Raw genomic sequence first — 13,382 nt, 5'->3', positions numbered from 1 at the left:
TATATCTTGTAGCATTTTCCATAAATGTTTGGCGCCAACGATTTTACTTTTTTTAGGCATGATTCATTTTAAAGAAAATCCTAGTGTATCTGAAAAATGTATTTTTCACTTTTTGTTGCACTTAATGGTACCTTTTTTAAAATTCTGTTTTTATATTTTTTTTATTTAAGTTTAGAATAATATTCCTTTTTTTAAAAACACTTTTGTATAATTTTTTTTTATATAAATCTAGAATAATATTGTCTAGAATAATATTCTAAGGGTAGGTAACGATGCCACTAGCTTGGACTTTTGAGGACAAATATTACCATATTTTATTACCCAGAAATTAAGAAAATTGTTTTCTGTTCTTGTAATTACCGCTCATTTCTGTGAATCAAGCAAAATGACTTCTGTTAGCAAAGTTTCGACAAAACTGGATGTGATAAAGAAACAAGAGAGAGAGTAGAGAGAGAAGAAATTTCCATATAACTGTGTAGGAAAAGAAAAACAAACGAGAGAGAGAGAGAGAGAGAGAGAGAGAGAGAGAGAGAGAGAGAGAGACTGCTTAAGTAAACTAAAACTACAGGTATAGAGGAAGAAGTGAACATCACTCTAGCATGCAAGAAACTAGCAGTCTGATGCAAGGGGCAATGCGTTAGCGTGAATCCCGAAACAAGAGAATAGGTCACGTGTTAATGGTTTATGGGTCATAACGAGGCCAGAATGTGGCCTCAACAGAAAATAAAGTAGGAGAATTCAACAGAAAACGGTTTAGCCACGAAAAAATGTTGCCGATCAATCATATTTAAAGTCACTGACCCCGTTAGGGTAACTGCTCGTCGTAGCAATGCAGCCGTTTTTTTACGTTGCATTTCAATATACTTTATGTAGCACTGTATTATCTGCTTTAATATACTGCGCCTGCGTATATGTGCGTGGGTATGAACACGCATATTGAAACATCAGTACCTCCGTGCAAATATACAAGAAACTACCTTTTTTGTTTTATAAAAACAAACTTACTTTCAAATCATAACCAGGAATGAGACACAATGTAATCGACAAAATTCGACAGTGTGAGTTTATTAACTGCGTTAATATACTGCGCATGTGTGTGTATGAACATTCCTGGTAAACATCAATACTTGTCTACAAATATACAAGAAATTTTATCGTTTAATGTTTTTTTTATTTTTTTTACAAAAAAACATACACAAACCATATTGGTCTTCCGTAACCACAAATGAGACACAACGACGCGGAAAAGAGTGGACAGAATAATGAAGGATCTTCAAAGGATTCAGTCACATGAAGAATGGTCTTCAGACCAGTTTGTCACGAAAGGATTAGTATCACCAGAATTAAACATCATTAGCCGGCCCGTGGGAATAAGCCAGGATTAAGTGGGTGGGTAATCGAAATGTAGGTATCCAGTTGACGAGATTTCATGACGTGGGGGCGAGGGGGGCGGAGCTATCTTGGGAGAGACTTATAAAGGGAGGGTCAAGTTCGGCGATACGTCACTGCCCGTTTGTGCTACGACCCGAACGGAAAGTCAAAACCCGCCCCCCCAACACTCTCTCCGGACCGTGTAAGTGAAACGCGGCGCGCTTGGTCCGTAGAGTTGATCTCATCTCGTTTTTCAAACCCCCTCCACGCGTCTTGACTGGTAGGTGTTTGTGCGTGTGTGTAGCCCACCACCCACCCACCCACCGAGGCTAGAAAGTTGGGGAAAGTTGGTGGTCATTGTCAACAGCACGCACGCTCGGCAAGGGGCTGCCTCCTCAACCATCATTTTTGTTGGCAAACCTCTCTCTGCCTCACTCACCTTACGCGGCCAACAGCACCCGTACTGCTGCTCTCCTCTCCCGACGCTCGCACGTGAGTACGACTTTCCCAGGTGTTTCGAGCTTTTAACAGGTGTTTGGTGGGACTTTTTCAGGTGTTTTGAACTTCTCCAGGTGTTTTGGTGGCGGAGGGAGCGGATGCTATTGTGCTTTTTTATACTTGAAGAATAACAGTTTAAATTTTCAATTGGATTTTATTTTAGAGTCTCTGCTTTCTGTAAAAGGAAAACGTTTCTTACGAAGTCGCTCACAGGTGTTTTGAAGATTTCCAGGTGGTTTCACGGGAAAGAGGGGACTGTGTTAGTTTCGCTGATGAATATTAGCTATTTAAACTGGACTTGAAAAGATTTTTTTGCATCTTTAAAAGAAAATGAACTCTTGAAGAAATTTAGTGTCCTTAATGCACCCGGCAAAGTAATAACGTATTAAATATATATAAACGGAAGTATATCTACTTTTAATTTAAAAAAAAACGGGATTGCACGAAAACCCGGACTGTAGGGAAATCGTCATTTCTAGTTTTCGTTTTTAAACGAAAGCTTTCCTAAATTTCATCGCTTTTATAAATCTGAAATGTTTTAAAATTCATTGCGTTAACAAATCTAAACTGTTTTGAATTTCATTTGTTGTCCTCTTCCGTAGAACTGTGATTAGATTGTAAAGCTTTACTTACTCAAGGAATTAGCGAAAGTTAATTGTATGAAGGCAACTTTAGAATAACGGAATCGATGCCTCGTCAAGGTAATAGAAGGCATAAGACTAGACTTGAGAAACTGCTGTCCTCTGAAATGAGTTTTTAACATTATAATTTAAACTTTACATATTTCGATAATATTCATCTCATCTTACAAATGTAAACATATATATGTACATATATAAATATACCTGAAGCAATCTGTTAGATAAACGATAAATTAGAAAGAGATGAATGCAAACGTTACGTAACATAAAACTCGATTAACACTAAATTTCCGTAACGAACTTCGGTGACTGACCTGACTTTGAGTTTGATTAACTTGAAGGAATTAAAGTCATATTTTCCACGATCAAGAATTCTTTTCCTTTCATTTGTTTCACCAGCTTTATTTCATCAGGTAAATGATCGTTCTGCTTTATTCTGCCATGATCTGGCAAACCTGATTAGTTTACGAGTTTATAAAATTGAGGAATTGATTTTATCGAATATTTTAGCATCTAACTGATCATTATATCGCTTACTGTTTTAAGGATTTATCTAAAGGAAGGTTATATATATATATATATATATATATATATATATATATATATATATAAGTATATGTATATATATAATATATATATATATATATATATATATATATATATATATATGTGTGTGTGTGTGTGTGTGCGTGTGTGTGTGTATACATACTCACGTGTGTTTACAATAGTGCAAAGTCACAATACTTGCAACTTCTCGAATCTTAAAATTTAGAATAAGCTTTTCACCGCAGAGCCTGTGCTCGTAAAAGTATAAAGAATTGGATACATTATATATATATATATATATATATATATATATATATATATATATATATATATATATATATATATATATATATATATATATATATATATTGTGAAAGAGATATTCGAGAGGAAGGGTGTAAATTTCTATTTTGACGTGCTGCTGATTGTCCGTTGGTACAAGCGCGTGACTTCTAATATACTGCATCATGGAAGTTTTCTGCACGGCAGTTCTTCCACAATTCCTTCGTAAAGGCATGATTGCTACTGTGATCAGTTTTGATTTATTTGTGGAATCATTCTCTATTAGATTGGAGTAATGCTGAATAAAAACAGTATATTTTCTTTTAACATTTATTATCGTTACATATATCTATTATATTCATTATAATTCATATTCACTATAAGGAGCCAAATACACATTCAGATATATTTATGGATATCTGAAAGATTTACGGGCCCGTGCATTAATTATGCCTCTAGATTTAGTTTTGTTGTGCAATATATTTTCCTATCCAATTTATGTTCATTTCAATCCAAAAAGCCTGAGTATTTCAAGATTTAGTGTGTGGAGAATATTGGTAGCAAATTTCGTTCCAGATTGTAGACATTTCTCACCTTCATCTCTGCTCTTTCCGTAATTTTGAATGTTTCTCTTTTGATTATATTCTCTGCCTATCCATGTAAATATCTTTGCTCAATATATAACTCATTTTCTTCTTTCTTACTCATATTTTCCAATCAATTCAGTTTTATCACCTTTTCTAATTGATTTTCTCGTCCTTTTGAATTTTGTGTAATATTTCACGTGTGCTCTTTTTGTAATAAATTTTTAAAACTTTTTTCCGATACAGCGTGATTTTTAAAAAAATAAATCTCACATTATATGTCCTCGATTCTAAGTATCTTACTACCTCGATTAACTCAAAAATTAAATGTTAAAGTATGATAAAGTTAACGCTAATTTTTTTTTTATCGAGTTGCCGGTTATTTCTTACAGAAAGGTTTCAGGGTTGGTCAAGATTATGGTACTTTTTGTATTGTTTTAAGTTCAGATTTATACATATTTGAATACATATTTGTGTGTTAGTGTATGAGCGAATGGGCGGTGTATACGATTGTATATTTGCAACTAAGATAACCGGAATTTGCACTTTTGTGACTACAATGTAATTTAACTAGAACAACGAGATTTTGCATATTTGTTGTAACTACATCAACTGGGGTTTGAATATGTATAACTACAACAATTGGAGTTTGCATATTTTTAATTAAAGTAAAATTTTTAATCCCAACAAATGAAGTCCTCATATTTATAAGTATAATATATTTGTAACTAACCGACAGGAGCGTTCGCTTGTTATACATCATGTCTCGTCAACAGTCTTTTAACTCTAACTAAAAGATAGCACGACGTGGTGTTCTGTACAGGACGAATTTTTATGATATTAAGCATTTACAGAAAACCATTTAAATCTCTAACACCGAAAAATAATTAAATCTATTTATATATCTGTGTGTGTGTGTGTTTGAAACATGTAATCCATTTTTGGCCTAGTTCCCACAGATTTATTTTCTGTTCACTCTTCGTGTTCTTAAAGTTATACGGATTTGTGAGTTTAATATTCACGTTTTTTTTCATGGCAGTTTAAGTGCACTTTATTTTTAGTTTTAAACGAAAATTACTTAAAAAACGAAGCGTTTAGCGATGTGTAAATTATTATGTATGCTTTATTATATATTTACATTTCTTATATATTATACATTTGTGTTTATGTAATATAATTATATATAATATATATATATATATATATATATAGATAGATGATAAGTATAGATAGATATATAGATAGATATATAATTGTAATTAGTTCGACTACTCTCGGCATGGCATAATCATTACCAGTTCTCATTCAGGAATTCCTGTAATGATATACCTTCTACTCGCATTACAAGAATTTCATTCCTGGATTCGTCGGTCCTGAGAACCTGCAATTCCAATGAATTCCCAACTCCATAACAAGAAAGCAAACTGACATGAAAAGTTCAGCGACAACTCCAAACACAATGAACACAGTTGAAATACAATTCCAGCAACTACATCTTAATCGGAATGAATTCCCAACGACACGGGATTTGAGTTCATAAGAATGGGAGAGTTATTTAAGGATTCAATTCATAGGAAAACGGGACGTATTTATCGCTTTAATTATGAAGGGAAATAGGATATAAGAGGCGAAATCCTAGGAATCATTTAGGAATTCATTTCGTAGGAAAATGTGAAATATTTAGCGATAACTGTGAAGGGAAATAGGATATTATGAGGGGCGAAATCCTAGGAATCATTTAGGAATTAATTTCGTAGGAAAATGAGAAATATTTAGCGATTAATGTGAAGGGAAGTGGGATATGGTTAGCGTTGAATTCATAGAAATAATTTAGGAATTTAATTCGTAGGAAAATTATAAATATTTAGCGATAAATATGAAGGCGAGTGAGATATAATAAGCGGCGGATTCATAGAGATCGGGAATTTAATTCATAGGAAAATAAGAAGAATTTAGCGATAAGGTGGGATATGATAAGGTATGAATTTAGAGGGGAATTCTGTAGTTTGCAAAGGATGTGAGAGGATGTGAAATATTACGGATGGGTTTGACAGGTGTATAAGAAATCTATAGAAATGAATATAAAAGATGAAAGAAAATTTCCTCTCTGAGTCATATGGAATTCATTCGTTAATAAGGGTAATTCATTATATGAAGGGTAAAAGATTACTGTTTGATGATTATAAGGGATGAATTTATAAACTGATAAATATATAGATTTTTCTTTGAATAATGGACAATATTTTATGAAAATTAAGGAACGTTTCTTACCCTGTTTAGCAATGGATACCTTTGTGCTTAAAACCAGGCAGGAAACTTAAAATTAGTTATCGTAACTTGACTTTTACAGTTGGCCCATGAGGTGAACATTCGAGTTTTGAGTGTTTAGCTAGGTAAGGATGAGAGAAAAAACATTGTTCTTGCAAAATAAGATAAAAAAATTTTATATAATCATTTTTTGCTCTTTATTTGGAATTTTTTAACTTTCATTTTTATTTTTTCAAACTCCAGAACATTTAATGAATATTTTTGAGATGCTTTTTAGCAGTTATAGTTCGATGGAAAAAAAACTTTCACTTCATTTTAAGTACCTTCCTGGAATAATTTCGATTGTTGTTTACTTATATGGAAATTACTGAACATTTACGACTTCTGATTCATTCACTGCAATGTTTTGCCGTATATAAGTATATAATCTCTCTGTCTCTCTCTCTCTCCCCGTTCATGTATGTTGTCATCTTGACTCCTCTGCATTTTCTTTGCTCTCTCTCTCTCTCTCTCTCTCTCTCTCTCTCTCTCTCTCTCTCTCTCTCTCTCTCTCTCTCTCTCCAACGAAGCCTTGGGACATCGCCATTCAACATTTCCGTGCGAAAGCGTGTCGTCACCCTTCTACCGCGCTCTCCGTCCCTTTCGAACGGGGCAGTGTTCGTCTTTGACAAGAGCAGTCATGTGAAAAGAGGCACAATATAGAGCCAGATGGCAAGAGACAAAGAGAGAGAGAGAGAGAGAGAGAGAGAGAGAGAGAGAGAGGCCGCGTCAGCGGTAGCAGCAGAGGTCAGAAGACAATTGAAATCAAATAACAAGAGAAATCGCGTAGTGAGAAAGTATGAGACTGAAGGTCACAGGGAAATAAGAGCCAATACGTGAGAGACATCACACAAATATGGTAATTCAAATAACAAAAGATATCACGTGAGCGAAGTCAAATCACAAAAGAAAAACCACGTGAGTAAAATGAAAACAAGTGAAATCAGACAACTAAGGAAATGGAATGAATAAAATGAAAAAAACAAAAGAAACCACTTTAGAAATAAAGATAACAAAAACAACATTGTGAATAAATTCTAAGACGGACAACCCATACAAGATAAATCAGGGAAGAGGAGAAATGAGAGAACAATAGAAATCAGAGAGCAAGAGAAATCAGAGAACAAGAGAAATCAAACTACAAGATAAACCTTACCCCGTCCCCCTCTTCCAGCAGTTTCAAGACGTGCTCTGAATCCTGATGTGGAGAAGCTATTGATCTAATCAGGCGCTTAGATGTACTTGAAGAAGTATATAGTTTCGTTGATAACAGGTGTTTCGGTTTGCAAGGAGCTGTTTTACTTGTGGGGGAGGGGGGGAGAAGTTTCTCTCTCTCTCTCTCTCTCTCTCTCTCTCTCTCTCTCTCTCTCTCTCTCTCTCTCTCTCTCTCTCTCTCTCTCTCTCTCTCTCTCTCTCGTGATTCATATATATATATATATACATCTAGCTACAAATGTCCTTTAATATCTAATTCGCTCTACTTCGGAATTAATATATTTTCATATATCTTACCCGAATTTCTTATCGACTAAAAAATTCCCATTCGGTTAACATATGAAAATATATTAATTCCGAGGTAGAGCGAATTAGATATTAAATTTTCATATATGTTACCCGAATTTCTTATATATATATATATATATATATATATATATATATATATATATATATATATATATATATATATATATATATATATATATGGCTACTTTTCATGTACGACTCACTGTGCTCTTGACTGCTCGCAATTCTATTTTGGCGGAAGCTCGACTCATCAATTTAATGATAAACGTGTCAAGAGTATTAAGCCTCAATCGTGCTTACTCGCTTTCCACTCTCCCTCTTTCATCCTATTTAGACCCTTAAAAAAAGAAAATAGAAATTAAGCGATAATAGAAATGGCCTTCATGCTTCAGTTACCGTATTTCCTCACATTACTCTGCTGGTATTTGGGTTGTCATGTCACGGCGTTGCTGCTTGCACCAGACCTCTGAGGTTTATGCTTGTACACTCTGTTTTCAGGTTTTGTTGTTACCTGTTGCCTCTTCTACGATACCACTTAAGCTAGTGGTGGTCTCGTTTGGGAGACGAAAACTCGATTTGGCGGTCTCTTGTAGTACATGACAATAGCTGGTTCACTTGAGGTATATTCTTGGATGAGCCTTATGCTTACGAGACTTTTGTTTGGCGACAGGTGATTGGCTCGTACCGGGAGTAGGCAGCTCCCAGCCAATCAGTGGCCGCCAAACAAACGTCTCGTAGGCATAGGGCTCATCCAAGAATATACCTTAAGTGAACCGGCTATACTTAGCCCATGATTTTTATAGGGCAAAAAGCTTTGGTTTAACGCCAAATACTCTGTCTTCGGTTTCATGTGAACATATCAATCAATTAATACACCTTTAATCCGTGCTAGGGAACATTAGAAGCGTAAGATTTTTAAAATAAACCAACCTACAGAAAAGACGGAACATTTCTAAATGCAGCTGCAGAGGCAGGAGAAGTGATATTGTTGCGTGAGGGATTTAGTAACTTGTAACTTGCAAGGCGTCCCACATAGTTTGGGGTGCTACTTGCAACGACCTTAAAGTTGAGAATCCTTGGTGGTAGGAGAATCCCTAGATGAGAATCATATGGTCGAGAGAATCTTTGGTGGATTGTTCAGCAGCCCATGTGGGCGTCTGTGGGCGGTTTGTTTTGACCTCTGACTTACCAAGGCTGTCGGCTGTTGTTGCTGCCTGGCCCCCCCCCCTCTCTCTCTCTCTCTCTCTCTCTCTCTCTCTTTAACGCATGTGTGGTGCGCTGTGATATATATATATATATATATATATATATATATATATACATATTTATATATATTATATATATACATATATATATATATATATATATATATATATATATATATATATATATATATATATATATATTTATTTATTTATTGGGTCTGATCACATCACCGTGATTCATAAATACGCATTAAGCTACAGATGTCCTTTAATATCTAATTCACTCTCCCTCAGAATTAATATATTTTCATATATGTTAACTGAAGGAACCCATAAATCAGGACGTACAGTGAAGCGCCTTTAACCACTCAGCTGCCACGAGAGCGAATTAGAAGGGCATTTGTAGCTTAATGAGTATATATATATATTATATAATATATATATATATATTATATATATATATATATATTATATATATATGTATATTTGTGTGCGCGCGGGTGTGTGTGTTTATTTAAAAATTGTTTGCGTATCTGAAAATTCGAAAGAAAATCTTCCTCCCGAACTTTCCTTAAAAACTCACCGTCCAGATCACAACCTACTTTTATCTGGAGTCTCTTTGAAAAGAAGGAAAAAAATCAGCCCTTAATACTAAAATAGCGTCGACCGCAGGATCCACAGAATAGGTTGATCTTTCGCCCTCCTATTCGACTTCCTATTTGCCATACATAGACTAGAAGGCCGCAGCCTCGGCAGCATAAATTCAACACCAGATGGTGCTACAAAAAGGAAACCACGGAGTAAGACGTTTCCAGAGTTATCGAAAGTTTTAAGGTCCTAGAGCCGTGTTTGAGGGTTGGAAGAAGAAGAAGAAGAAGAAGAGGAAGAGGAAGATTGGGAATACTAGGTTGGGTAGAGGCGTCGGATTTCTAAAGCCTGGTGTGGCTTTTGTTGAAGTCAGTAGGCGCTTGTTTTGGGGGGTTTTGTGGAGGACAATATGTATACGCTCGGTTTGGATTTTGTCGAGGATGAAATACGCTTAGTTTTGGGGTTTGTTGTGGCGAAAATGTTGTACACTTTGTTAGGCTTTTGTTGAGGACGAAATACACCTTATTTTTGGTTTTATAGAAGCGAAAATGTTTACACTTTGTTAGGCTTTTCCTGAGGACGAAATACGCCTCATTTTGGGTTTTGTAGAAAAAGTGTACGTTTGGTTGGGATTTTGAGGACAAAATGCTCTTTGTTTCAGCGTTTGTTGAGGCGAAAATGCATACCTACATTTTGTAGTCTGGCTTTCGTTGCTTGGTTTGGCTTTTGTTGAGGGCAAAATGCATACCTACACTTTGTCGTCCCCTGCTTCGTTGATGACAAATGTGGTACACTTGCTTGGTTTCTGTTCCGACGCGTGCGTTGCTTGGTTTGGCTTTTGTTGAGGGCAAAATGCGCTTGTTTTGGCTATTATTGATTTCAAAATTCGCTTGGCTTGGCTATTATTGATGCCAAAATGTATACGCTTGGATGTCGTGGGCAAAATTCGCCTGTTTTCAATGATGGAATATGCAAATGATGTGGATTTCGTTTAAGCGCACAAGCGCTCGGTGCGTCTTTTGTTGTCAAAGAAATATACTCTTATTCTCTTCTGTTACAGCGAACCGTTCATAGTTTGGCTTATATCGTGACAAGAATTTTGTACAGTATTTATGAATTTTATTTCTGCTAGATGCAATTCACCGAGGATTTTACACTTGATTATAATTTTTCTTTTAATTTTTATTCCATAGAAGCGCTTATGTTAGGTAATTATTACAAAACAATGGCTAACTACGTGATACCGTCCCAAGGATTTGCTATGGACTGGACATACATACATACATACATACATACATACCTTCCAAGGAGGTCGTCTCCATCAGCAAGTCTTGCAGGGAATGTTCTCTCCCCCACTCATATGAATGTGTCGATGAGCGATTGTTTTTCCATTAGTTCTGTGTTCCCCGATACTTCTTAGTTCCCGTCGCTGTCTCTTGCCTTCTTTCCACCTGCCTACTTTTGCTACGCAATTTACGAAACACCTTTCAGCGCCTCAGTGGCGTGATTGGTATGGTCTTGGCCTGCCACACCTCGGTGGCCGCGAGTTCGATTCTCGGGTGTTCTACTGAGTAGTTGGAAATGTGTTTTTCTGGTGAATGACGTTCATTCTCGACGGGGTTCGGAAGTCACGTAAAGCCGTTAGTCCCGTTGCTGAATAACCTCTGGTTCCATGTAACATAATAACACCTTATTAACAAACAAACTAAATACTTTTCGCAATTGTCCCCAGAAGATGATTACCTGTACATGATGAGCTGTTAAGGAAGTTCTTATTGGTCTCTTGGTGTAATTCAGTAGAATGTGGGAGCGAATTCCATCCTCTCCTTTTGTTGTTCGAGGTGAGTGTGATCGTTGAACCTCAGTGCTTTTAATCCTACTTGATTTTAGGTACGATGGGTGCTGGAGCCACGAGGATGGAAATGTCTCAATTTTCTGTCTGCGTCTGTCTGTCTGTATATGGGCTCATTGTCATGAATCGTCCTTACATTTAAAAGTTCTCTCTCTCTCTCTCTCTCTCTCTCTCTCTCTCTCTCTCTCTCTCTTTCATATTGTATATAGTATATACATGTATACACACGTATATGCACATAAATATTCATTTTCAAATCATTCATGCAGTAAAATTCCACACCCCCCGCATCTCTCTCTCTCTCTCTCTCTCGTCTCTCTCTCTCTCTCTCTCTCTCTCTCATCTCTCGGGTCGGTCTCTCTCTCTCTCTCTAGGGGGGGGGGGGGGAAGGGAATGTCTGAATGACCGCACAAATTCGTCGTCCATCCCAATTCTGATAAATTATCAGCCGGCCCTGATTGGCATTCATCTGCAACAAAGCCGGGTTGCTTTCCATTGCATTTGCAACTGACGTGTCCTTTAGCTATTCAGAAACTCCATTTGTAATCACACACTCATTCGGTGACCATTTGTTATACAGGGTGGCGCAAAAAATTTATGTGAGTTTTTTTTTTTTTTAGTTTACAGTGTGGTGCATGGAAAATACCTTTCTCTTTCGATATATTTCTTTCGAATAACTTTCTTTCTTGTCAAAGATGAATTCTAGAAGAGCAACAGAAGAATATAAGCGCCTCAGTGGCGTGATCAGTATGGGCTTGGCCTACCACCTCGGTGGCCGCGAGTTCGATTCCCGGGCATTCCATTGAGGAGTTAGAGATGTGTATTTCTGGTGATAGAAATTCACTCTCGACGTGGTTCGGAAGTCACGTCAAGCCGTTGGTCCCGTTGCTGAATAACCACTGGTTCCATGCAACGTAAAAACACCATACAAATAAACAAACAAACAAGCAGAAGAATATGAGGTCGGAAAGTGGACAAACTTGCATGGTGCCGCTTTCGTACGCATCTCGACATCATGTTGATGACTCGTTGTTTCGAAGCGACGTTGGTTGGCGCAACTTTATAAATGTGCTGACGCCATGTTAATGGAATGCATAACTAAAAAAATTATATATTGACGCAGGCTCTTTCAGTGTAACGATGCAATTTTAAGAAAATTGAATCGTGTGTGTTAAAGGGCAGGTATGTCATGTACTTTGAATTGTGTGTGATAAAGGGTAGTTATGTCATGTACTTTGAATTGTGTGTGTGTGTGTGTGTGTGTGTTGAAGGGTAGGTATGTCAATGTACTTTGAATTGTGTGTGTTAAAGGGTAGGTATGTCGATGCAGCATAAGTAAATGATCTGACGTGATGTTGATGAGATTATTCGTGTGCTGATGAAGCAATTAATTCTTTTACCGCAGACTGTGTACATGTGATTAAAGAGATGTTCGTGACAAATAATGTCATCTGGGCAGGAGAAACATATCTGGCGTAGCTAATTTACGTCAAGATGGTAATGGAGTTATTTCACGAATAAAAAATTCTTCTTGCAACACGCAAGGGCATTTATAAGTCGTAGAGGTTGATTATTCCCGGGAATTATTAAAAGTATGGAGAAATTCTTTCAACTCGTAAGGTCAAATATAAGCCGTAGAGATTGATTGTTGCCGGGAATTATTAAAAAAGAAAAAGAAAATCATCAATAGCCACCTTTTAAAAGAAAATTGAGATTTAAATCTAAATTAATATTATTTTATTATTCTTTTTATTAAAAGTAATTGCTGCCACAGCTGCATTAATTAATGTAGCTGAGGCAGCAATTACTTTTAATAAAACATGTTTAAAAGACGGTCTACTTCCAGCATAATATTATTAGTTATTATTAGTTATTATTATTAGTTATTATTATTATTATTATTATTATTATTATTATTATTATTATTTTTTTTTTTTTTTTTTTTTTTTTTTTTTGTGTGTGTGTCTATCACTGTCCTCCAGTT

General features: G+C 36.0%; 1 protein-coding gene across 1 annotated transcript in view; it reads left to right on the top strand.

The window, feature by feature from the left end:
- The first annotated feature begins 1,507 nt into the window (after positions 1-1,507).
- The window catches only part of LOC135226516 (prothoracicostatic peptides-like), a 274,206-nt gene continuing 262,331 nt past the window's right edge, over positions 1,508-13,382 (top strand). Inside the window, exon 1 of the mRNA XM_064266134.1 lies at positions 1,508-1,863. The gene's annotated coding sequence lies outside the window, so the exon portion shown is untranslated. The remainder of the gene's footprint in view (positions 1,864-13,382) is intronic.

This window comes from Macrobrachium nipponense, chromosome 14 (genome assembly GCF_015104395.2).
Source record: "Macrobrachium nipponense isolate FS-2020 chromosome 14, ASM1510439v2, whole genome shotgun sequence".
NCBI classification, from domain to species: Eukaryota; Metazoa; Arthropoda; class Malacostraca; order Decapoda; family Palaemonidae; genus Macrobrachium; species Macrobrachium nipponense.
Note: the sequence above shows the minus strand (reverse complement) of the source record. Positions and strands in the feature narration are given on the sequence as shown.